This window comes from Dama dama, chromosome 22, assembly GCF_033118175.1.
Source record: "Dama dama isolate Ldn47 chromosome 22, ASM3311817v1, whole genome shotgun sequence".
Lineage (NCBI taxonomy): Eukaryota > Metazoa > Chordata > Mammalia > Artiodactyla > Cervidae > Dama > Dama dama.
In genome coordinates, this window is record NC_083702.1 from 20,722,414 (window position 1) to 20,733,670 (window position 11,257).

The window sequence follows — 11,257 nt, forward strand, 5'->3', positions numbered from 1 at the left end:
CACAGGAAAAGTCCAGAGTAATTCCAGGGCCCTGCTGCAAAGCAGGAAGGTATCTGGCACAGGAAAAGCCCAGAGTAATTCCAGGGCCCTGCTGCAAAGCAGGAAGGTATCTGGCACAGGAAAAGCCCAGAGTAATTCTGGGGCCCTGCTGTGAAGCAGGAAGTTATCTGGCACAGGAGAATGCTTTCTCCAGCCGGCATAAGGCCGAGGCCAGTGAGCGTGCTGGAAGGCAGCCGGCTCTGTGGGAAGGAGAGTTCCTCTCCTGATCCCAAGTCTGGTCAGGGGGCCCGAAAACCCAGCGCTGTGTTGTCGGCCGACGTTTGTCTGTCTGTGTGTTTGTCTTCGGCTCTCCGTGTTTGTCAGTGTTTGTGTGTGTGCCGGCATTGTCTCTGGTTTTTAATTAGACTCTTTTCAGGCAGGAGTTTCAGTGAACAGGCGAATGGTTGTGGGGCAATTGATGAGTCCCAGCCAGGGCTACACTCTGGCGGACTCTGAAGGCCCTACAATAAGTGAACCTCAGTAACTAGAGCCCAACCAGGTGAAACTCTCCTTTCACTATGATTGTCAACAGCTGTTGCAGGAGCAAATTCTGGCAGAAGCGTGGAAACGGGTCCCAGGGGCCGACGGGAGGCCAGCCGCCCAGCCTCATCTCGTGGACAAGGGGTTTCCTCTGTTGCGGCCTAACTGGGATTTTGAGAGAGCGGAAGGTAGAGAGTGTCTCCGAGTGTACCGCCAGACTCTGATGGCTGGCCTGCGGGCCGCAGCAAGAAAGCCAATTTAGTAAGGCAAGAGCCCACTGAGAGCCCGGCAGCCTCCCTAGAGAGGCTAAAGGAAGCTTTCAGGCCATATACACCTATGGACCCCCAGGCTGAGGAGTCACACGCTGCAGTCCTGTTAGCATTTGTAAATCAGGCAGCCCCAGATATTAGGAAGAAATTACTAAAGATAGAGGGATTGGGAGAACAGACGATACAGGATTTATTGAAAGCAGCTGAAAAGGTATTTAATAATAGGGAGACCCCAGAAGAAAGGGAAGAGTGAATTCCACGGGAGGAAAGGGAATTAGCTGAGAAGATCAGGAAGGATAGAACGAGGGAAAACTGGAAGAACCAGAGGGAGCTAGCCCAGATTCTTTTTGTGGGGATAAAAGCCAGAACAGAATTGAGGGAACCTCGAGACCTCTGGACGAGAGAAAAGGAGAAACCAAAAAGGCAGGCCCTAAAGAAAGATCAGTGTGCCTACTGCAGAGAACAGGGGCACTGGAAAAACGAGTGCCCTAAGAGGAACCTGAGGAGAGGTACGACCCAGAGACAGAGAATCTCCCCTGGAACTCAAGTTCTATATGCGGGGGAAGACAGTGACTAAGGGAGTCAAGACTCAGCACCCCTCCCTGAATCCTGGGTAACCATACATGTGGAAGGGAAACCCGTTGGCTTCATGGTAGACCAGTTTGGTGTAAGGAGCCATGGGGACAAAAAGATATTAATGATCTGGGGACCCACCAGGAGTCCCATTCGTTTTTGGTGATACCAGAATGCCCAGCCCCTCTACTTGGAAGAGACTTGTGGCTGATGGCATTCCCTGTGGATATGTTGGAAAATTCTGCTGAAGATTACATGTTAGATCTGAGGTGTTGGGACCCTGAAAATCTGGATCCTATTAGCCTGTCAAATGTAGGCTTTGTACCTCTCTATGGTGGAGATCAGCTTGCTCTTTTTGCACCTGAGGACTAAAACATCTGTCCCTTCTAGAGAGAGGCTTAAGCAAGTGAGAACTCTTGAGGAGAGAGTGGTTAAAGCAGGAAATGGAGAAAAATGAGATCCCATTCCTGTGTCATAGCAGTACTGATTATGCTAAGATTCTGTGGAAGAAAGGAGAGGCCATTGGGTTTTCCTACAGAGCTGGGAGAATGATCCCTAGCCTTAAGGGATGAATAAATACCCGTTGGCCTGGGCTGAAACGGCAGGGATGGGAATGGCCAAACAGACATCCGGTCGTCATCGAGCTAAAGGCCTAGGCAACTCCTGTGAGGGTGAGACAGTACCCCATGAGCCAGGAAGCTCGGTGGAGGATCACTCCCCACATTCGACGTCTCATGGATGCCGGAATTCTCAAGTGGTGTCAATCCCCTTGGAACACCCCCTTACTGCCGGTGAAGAAGCCAGGGGGGAGAGATTACCTGCGAGTAGTCAACAAACGGGTGAGTGACATACACCCCACTGTCTCTAACCCGTATACCCTCCTGAGCAGTTTGCTGCCTGAGTACACTTGGTACACTGTGTTGGACTTGAAAGATGCCTTTTTCAGCCTACCCCTGGCGGCCCAGAGCCAGGAGATATTTGCCTTTGAGTGGACTGAGGGGGAAAGCCAACCAGTAATCCCACAGAGGTTCAAGAGGCTCTGAGTGAGGACCTGCCACCCAGAGGTCCTTCTGCTACACAATTAATAGCCCAGCAAGAGGTCACCTGTTTGGGGTATAAGATCAGGCAGGGGCAAAGGTGGCTAACCCAGGCCATGAAGGCCCAAGACCCCCCGCCAGGTGAGAGAGTTTCTGGGGACTGTTGGATATTGCAGACTGTGGATCATGGGGTTTGCTGAGAAGGCTCGGCCCTTGTATGAGGGAAGTAAAGAGACCCCAAACTGGACTTGGACTGAGCCAATGAAACAGGCTTTCCAGACACTCAGACGGGCCCTACTAGAAGCCCCAGCCCTTGCCCTGCCTAACCCAAATAAGCCACTCCAGCTGTTTGTAACTCCATGATTGCAGCGAGATACTGGCTAAGCCTCTGGCGGCACGAAAAGACTTAACTAGACAACAGTGAGCTAGTATGGTTCACCAATGGGAGCAGCTATGTAAGAGATGGGCAAAGGAAAGTTGGAGCCACTGAATATGGCTCCGTGAAGTTTTATGCATTGTGTGGCTTTGGTGGGGTCTTAAGTTGTGGTCTGACACACACTGCTGTTGTTCCTCTGGATTTGGTAAAATGCCGTATGCAGGTGGACCCACAGAAGTACAAGGGCATTCTTAATGGATTTTCAGTTACACTCAAAGAGGATGGTTTCCGTGGTTTGGCCAAAGGATGGGCCCCGACCCTCATTGGCTACTCCCTGCAGGGGCTTTGCAAGTTTGGCTTTTACATGCTTGGAGAGAATGCCTATCTGTGGCACACATCACTGTATTTGGCTGCCTCTGCCAGTGCTGAATTCTTTGCTGACAATTAACTTGGACCCGCCTCCCACAGGGGTTCAAGAACTCCCCTAATGAGGCTCTGAGTGAGACTATGGAAGTTGCTAAAGTTCAAATTCAAACCCAACCAGGTTACGGTAACACTCTGAGGGATGCAGCTCCCAAAATGTATAAGGAAGAAGGCTTAAAGGCATTCTACAAAGGGGTTGCTCCTCTTTGGATGAGACAGATACCATGAAGTTTGCCTGCTTTGAATGTACTGTTGCCGATTCCGTGGAGTCTGTGTTGAATAAGGAGAAGGGTAGCAGTGCCTCTCAGATCCTCAAGAGACTTGGATTTAGAGGTGTATGGAAGGGTATCATCATGATCGGCACTCTGACTGCACTACAGTGGTTTATCTATGATTCTGTGAAGGTCTACTTCAGGCTCCCTTGCCCTCCTCCCCCTGAGATGCCAGAGTCTGAAAAAGAAGCTTGGGTACACTCAGTAGATAAATGAAAGCAAATATGAACTGAATCTGCATATTGATCAGTGTTTGAGGAAAATACAACTGGGCGAGAGATAATCCAGGCTTGCGAAGCATAAACGAGGTACCGAGGGGAAGAGCCAGGGCAACACTGGGAGACAGATTTCACTGAGGTAAGGCCAGGCAAGTACAGGTATCGCTATATGTTAGTTCTGGTAGATACCTTCTCGGGGTGAGTGGAAGGGAGAGCTTAGAGGAGATAGTGCCTAGGTACGGGCTGCCGGTGACTATGGGCTCTGATAACGGACCTGCCTTTGTGAGCCAGATTGTACAAGGGCTGGCCCAAGCTCTGGGGACGAAATGGAAGTTATATTGTGAATATAATCCCCAGAGCTCAGGACAGGTTGAGAGAATGAATCAGAACGAAGTTGGCAATAGAGACTGGCGGGGACTGGGTGACCCTCCTTCCCTTCGCACTCTTTCAGGCACGTAACACCCCTTATAAGCTGCCCTTTTGAGATTCTGTATGGAAGACCCCTCCTGTGTGTATTAGAACCTAGATGGAAAGGCCCTTATGTTGTTCTCCTTACCACTCCTACTGCTGTAAAGGTCGATGGGATTGGACCCTGGGTTCACTGCAATCACGTGTGGCAAGCCACACCGGAAGAAGAGGAGAAGAATGGAAGGCCAGACCTCACCCGTCAAATCCTTTGACTCATCTGCCGGGAGCTCTCCTAATTCTCCTGCTGATTATTGCAGGAGCTGAAGCTGTGTAACCTCTTGTGATGGGCCCCGGGAATGGGACGTAGGAAACAGAGATTTGGTAGACCTGAGTGTGGTGCAACCTGCAGGGCCAAGTACCTCAGATATGGGTGAACCAAGCTTTACTATCTCTGCAAGGCCAAGGGCTTTCCTCCCTACGAGCTGCTGTAGACGACTTGATTTTTCTCCAACAGGGTAGGGTCTGCGAGGTTTCTATGCAGACCATACAAGAGTGGTAAGAGAATCAATCAGTCATTTAGAGAAGTCTTTGACTTCCTTGTCTGAGGTGGTCTTGATTAGAAAGAGAGAAAGGGAAGCCCAGCAGAGATGGTTTGAGTCTTGTTTTCAACTACCTTAATTTCCACCCTCCTGGGTCCACTTATAGCGTCAGCAGCCCAAGATGGAAAAGAGGAAGATTCCTCTACTTGAACAACAGACAGGGGGGAATGTGAGGTGAGCAGAAGTAAGGCAACTTAGATTAGGAGTAGGCCTTCCTACTATCAGGTAGCTTTCACTTAACAATGACCACTGTTTGCCAATTAGGACCAATTAGCTTTCACCGATGTTTGCCAATTAGGAAATTAGGAATGGGGTGGAAACCCCCAGGAAAGCCCCACGCGTGCAAAAGTATTGACCAATGAAATTGCTTTGCAAACGTGTAACCAATCCGCTTCTCACCCTATAAATTTGTGTAACAGCTTGGGCTTGGGGCTCTCTGACCCACACCACTGCGTAGGTTGCGGACAGAGAGTCCTGGCTTGAGTCAGTAATAAACTTCCCTTCCTGTGAGTTGCATTGTCTTGGAGGCCTTCTTTCTTCCCGCTCAGGGATTCGGACATCGGGCATAACAATGTTAATGAAGTAGGGGTCTGTTTACGTCACAATGCCTTTTCATAACATAGTAGACTTCAAAGTGCACAGTGTTCAGTGAAGACTGTGGAGTCAATGACACCCATCTATTTTCCACATGACATACTATGAATATATGTTAATTTCTGATTTATGAGATTATTTTAAATAAACAAATACAAAATGGATATCACTGAATCTCATAGCATCAATACACAAATATTTTAAAATTTTTAGATGAATTTGCAGATGACTAATACCAAATATTGACACCACCCTTATGGCAGAAAGTGAAGATGAACTAAAAAGCCTCTTGATGAAAGTGAAAGAGGAGAGTGAAAAAGTTGGCTTAGAGCTCAACATTCAGAAAATTAAGATCATGGCATCTGGTCCCATCACTTCATGGGAAATAGATGGGGAGACAGTGGAAACAGTGTCAGACTTAATTTTTTGGGGTTCCAAAATCACTGCAGATGGTGATTGCAGCCATGAAACTAAAAGATGCTTACTCCTTAGAAGAAAACTTATGACCGATGTAGATAGCATATTAAAAAGCAGAGACATTACTTTGCCAACAAAGGTCCATCTAGTCAAGGCTATGGTTTTTCCAGTGGTCATGTATGGGTGTGAGAGTTGGACTGTGAAGAAAGCTGAGCACTGAAAAATTGATGCTTTTGAACTATGGTGTTGGATAAGACTCTTGAGAGTCCCTTGGACTACAAGGAGATCCAACCAGTCCATCCTAGAGAAGATTAGTCTTGGGTGTTCATTAGAAGGACTAATGTTGAAGCTGAAACTCCAATACTTTGGCCACCTCATGCGAAGAGTTGACTCATTGGAAAAGACTCTGATGCCTGGAGGGATTGGGGGCAGAAGGAGAAGGGGACGACAGAGGATGAGATGGCTGGATGGCATCACCACTCGATGGGCATGAGTTCGAGTAAACTCCAGGAGTTGGTGATGGACAGGGAGGCCTGGCGTGCTGCGATTCATGGGGTCACAAAGAGTCAGACACGACTGAGCGACTGAACTGAACTGAACTGAATACCAAATACAGGATGAGTATGGGCTTCCCTCATAGTTGAGTTGGTAAAGAATCCGCATGCAGTGCAGGAAACCATGATTCAGTTCCTGCATTGGAAAGATCCACTGGAGAAGGGATAGGCTGCCCACTCCTGTATTCTTGGGCTTCCCTTGTGGCTCAGCTGATAAAGAATTTGCCTGCAATGAGGGAGACCTGGGTTCAAATCCTGGGTTGGGAACATCTCCTGGAAAAGACAATTCTCCAGTGTTCTGGCCTGGAGAATTCCATGGCCTCTATAGTCCATGGGATCCCAAAGAGTTGGACATGACTGAGAGACTTTCGCTTTCACTCACTTCCACTTTCAATACAAAATAAATTACTGTGGAGTTTGAAAGTACTAGTAAATAAAGGAATAAAAACCCATATTTTTCCTGAAAAATATTTTTATGACCTATAAACATTGGCAGAACTTTGTTTCTCATAGGTTAGGATTGACTCTTGGGTTTCTAAATGTCTTAATATTTTACCATTTAGTTACTTTGTAATTTGAGAAATTTGGATTTGAACAATCATTAAATAATGATAAAATGGATAAATATACTACCATTTAATTTTCAGCAAATATTCTCCCTCATACAATGCCAAATTATAGAGTAAATCCTATAATAGATAAAATAAATTCCAGGCAAACTATTTTCATTTAGCTTTATTCACCATTGACTACTTGTATTATATGCACAAAAAAATAAATTTACAAAAGCAAAACTGGATTTATGTTGATAGAAACCAAGCCATTTAAACTTTCATATTACATTGAATTTGCAGATGAGGGAATTTGAACATTGGAAATTTTATTGCTAACCAGGCAGGTAATACCAATAGCTGTGGAGAAACCACGCCCCCCCCCCACACACACACAATTTAGCATCAAAAAATGAATTAAATATTTCCCAAAACATCTGGAGACATAAAGATTATATTCTGCATAATATATTTTGACCCACTCTCGTTTTGATTCATTATTGTCTTCATCTGTAGTTAACATTAATATTAATTAACAGGTACCTCAAGGTAAGTTATTCCCTGCAACAATCCAGAGCCCTCCAAAATTTCTACATAGCTTACCTATAGCAAGTTCTCCTGTATCACTCTTGTTGAACAATGTGACAGCAGAATTACATGCCCACACTGCCTGATAACATCTGTGTCTGTGCCTTGAGATTTCATCAATTGGAGGACAACTTGAACACAGCTAGGACGAGCTCTCTCAGCTGGCCTTTCATCTCTGCTTTAAGAGTAGGAGGTCCGTGTTGATATTTATGACTGGCTTCAGAGACATGATGTCAGAAAAAGATAGCCAATGATCAAATAACATTCAATATCCCCACTCAGAAAATTTCTGGGGGTTTCAGTATCTCATTTACTTCACACTCTGTCAGACAAGAATCATAGAGAATTAAAATGCCAAATTTTATCATCATGTCATAGATCAAACCAAACATGAATTTTAGCAGCCAACATAAACTTGAAAAATCAAAGCCTCTTCAGACTCATGAGGGTAGGAAATAGTCAATAACTAAATTCAAAACCTCTGAAAATAGATTAGTTGATGATTTATAGATAAAAATAAAAAATATCAAAGTGTACATAAATATCACCCTAAATGTTTAAGCACATACTGAGCATAGCCAAACTGATTGATGCAATATAGTAAATATATGCAATATTGGGTTGACTGATTTGAATAATGGCAGATTTCTTTGTGTTTTTTGTGTTCTCTTTAAATTGTCTGAGGAAACAGACATTGGCTTCCAATAAAAAATGGCAACTATAATTGAAAAGCTTAAAATGTTGAGTGGTTTTGAAAGTTGCCCATTAAAAGCATCAGAATCAAAATGATCTGTTCCACTAGATACCCTTGACTGAAGACCAGTCCTCCTCTATCAGGGATGGTTGTCCTCTTCAACCGAGTGTGCAGCTTCGAGAGGAACACACATGGAATGATGAGGGAGGAAAGGGTCACCCACATAGCCAGCCAGATCAGCTGAATCATCCCCAGAGATCAGTGGGGTGATGGAAGTCAAAACCAGATCACTCTCACATCCTCCAGGTATTTTCTGACTTTCTCTTTCATGTCTTCGGTTACCCATTGGTTCTTAGTATCATGTTTGTAGTATCTATATAATTATCTTTTTTTTTTTCTTTTCCTTTCTGTGTTTTATTTCCAGTTACATACAGTTGTGGTCAGAAAAAATGTTTGAAATAATTTCTATCCATTCCATTTCCTGAGGCTGGTTGTGTGTCCTGGAATGTGATCTATCCTTGAGAATGTTTCACGTGCACTTAAAAACAAAGTGTGTTCTGGGGTTTTTGTATGTAAACAGTCCTGCAGACATCAATTAAGTTCAACTGTTCTATTGTGTCATTAAGAATCTTGGTTACCTTATTGATTTTATATCTGGCAGATCTGTCCAGTGATGTCAATGTGGTGTTAAGATCTCCTACTATTATTGTATTCCCTTTAATTTCTCTTTTTATATCATTAGTGTTTGTTTTATGTATTTAGGTGTTGTAATTTCCTATACCAGAGGAACTTCCAGACCCAGGGATCAAATTCATGCCTCTTGTGTCTCTTGCATTGATAGGCAGATTCTTTAGACCGGTACCACCTAGGAAGCCATTAATATATTGGGGTCATATATTAGCAAGTGTAATATCTTCTTTGTATATTGATCCCTCTGTCGTTATACAGTGTTCTTGTTTATGTTTCATTATGAGCTTTCCTTTAAAGACTATTTTGTCTTATATGAGCATTGTTACATGTCTTTCTTGTCATTTTCATTTGAATGTTCTATTTATCTTGTGGTTTAAGCCTTCTCTTCATCTTCTTGCCATTGTTTGATTAGCTGATATTTTTAAAAATTATCTTTTCTTGAACTGTATAGTAGTACTTGAATCTATGTTGTTACATCAAATATTCCTAGTAAAATCCAACTAGTGATGATTACAGGATGAATTCATGAATGACATAATAACTATTTATTTAATATTTCAACTTATGAATATAGTGTTCTTATTTTGTTCTTTCAAGGGCATGTGTTTTTGTCAGAGAAAGTCTGGAGATTAAATTTTTTATTTCATAAGAATAAAACTGAATACAAAAACTAGGGCAGAGAAAAGAAGTGGTATTTTGAAAATGATGGCCTTTGTTCCAGACACAATACGGTTGGGAATGTAGCAATTCTGCAGAATAATTAGTGACAAATATCCTTAAATACCTGTTGAAAATGGGATTATGATTTTTAGAACTTTTTCTATGACAATAGAAGTAAAATAACAATGGATGTGAAGGAAAGGTGTATCCACTGCCAAGATTTAGCAACCTAGTTTTAAAAGTAAAACTTGAGCTATTCTAAGTTTTCAGTGTATGTGACCGAGATGGAAACAAGATACCTGTATAGGTGATTAAACCTCCACCTCCTCAGATCTTATAGAATATGATAACAATTTCTCAGAGGCATTTAAAAATGGAAAATATAAATAACACACTTAGAGATCCATTTGTGCTTTTAAATGCAGCCCAAAGTGTCCTATTTTCTGGAGGTGTGTGATGAGCTACACTCTCTTCAAATAGCCTAAGTGTGAGAATTTCCTGTTCAAACTTGAAGTGACACATTGATGACAAATCAACTTTTTCCACTCTTGCTTCACTCTGAGCCTTCACAGGGCAGTCTGTGAAAGTCACAGACATTGCTTATTCTTGTCCTGGATTTATGCTTTAAATTTCTCCTTTTATTACCCAGCCATAGCAGGCCTCTTTTATGAGAGTAACCTGACCTCCCTACTAAAGGATGCACGACTTTCTGGCCAACAGAAGGTATGTGTCTCTCCTCTCTTGTCTCTCTATTAGACCATCTCACTTAGTGGGCACTAACGAATGTTAAATGTGATGCAAGTGAAGTACAGTTTATATATGGCAAAATCAAAGTAGAACATTGTTTTTTAAAAAACAATATGAAGTAAAAAGCAATAATAAGACATCAAATATGATGGACCATTTCTCCAAGTATTAAAATTATTGCCTGTGGAATGTTATTCAAGTGCATACACACGGCATGAATGGGTTTGTATATAATATTAAGTGGAACCCAAAGACCTCATGACAGGGAACAATTAGTTTTGGATTTCATGATCAGTAGAAGGTAAGTTTTTTGTACAATAATATGTTAATATATTTGTGCTCAAACTTTATAAATAGATTCTTGGAAAGGAATTCATTGTATAGCAAAGGCCAAACATAATTCCTCATACATGTATTAGATTGAATGCAACAATCCAAATTTTTAATAAAAATCAAATTGAGGTAACTTCCTAAAGGCTAATTTAAACTTAATTGTAAGTAATGAAAGCATTTTTTAAAAAAATCAGACATCACATGAATGATATGCTAAACTAATTAAAGATACTAACTGATATAAATAAGAAAGATGGTAACGATAACCCTATATGCAAAACAGAAAAAGAGACACAGAAATACAGAACAGACTTTTGAACTCTGTGGGAGAAGGTGAGGGTGGGATGTTTAAAAAGAACAGCATGTATATTATCTACAGTGAAACAGATCACCAGCCCAGGTGGGATGCATGAGACAAGTGCTCTGGCCTGGTGCACTGGGAAGACCCAGAGGAATCGGGTGGAGAGGGAGGTGGGAGGGGGGATCGGGATGGGGAATACATGTAACTCCATGGCTGATTCATATCAATGTATGACAAAACCCACTGAAATGTTGTGAAGTAATTAGCCTCCAACTAATAAAAAAATAAATAAATAAATTTAATAAAAAAAAAAAAAGAAATAGTACCATAAAAATGATGACCAAAATAATAATTAAAACTGATATTTATTGAGAACTTATAAGTGCCAGGTTGAGTGTTCAATGTTACATGTACTATATATTACATAACCTTAT

The 11,257-nt window shown here is 42.5% G+C and overlaps 1 pseudogene; it reads left to right on the forward strand.

Moving 5' to 3' along the window:
* Positions 1–439: 439 nt before the first annotated feature.
* LOC133043066 (solute carrier family 25 member 3-like) lies at positions 440–3,677 on the forward strand (annotated as a pseudogene).
* The last annotated feature ends 7,580 nt before the right edge of the window (positions 3,678–11,257 follow it).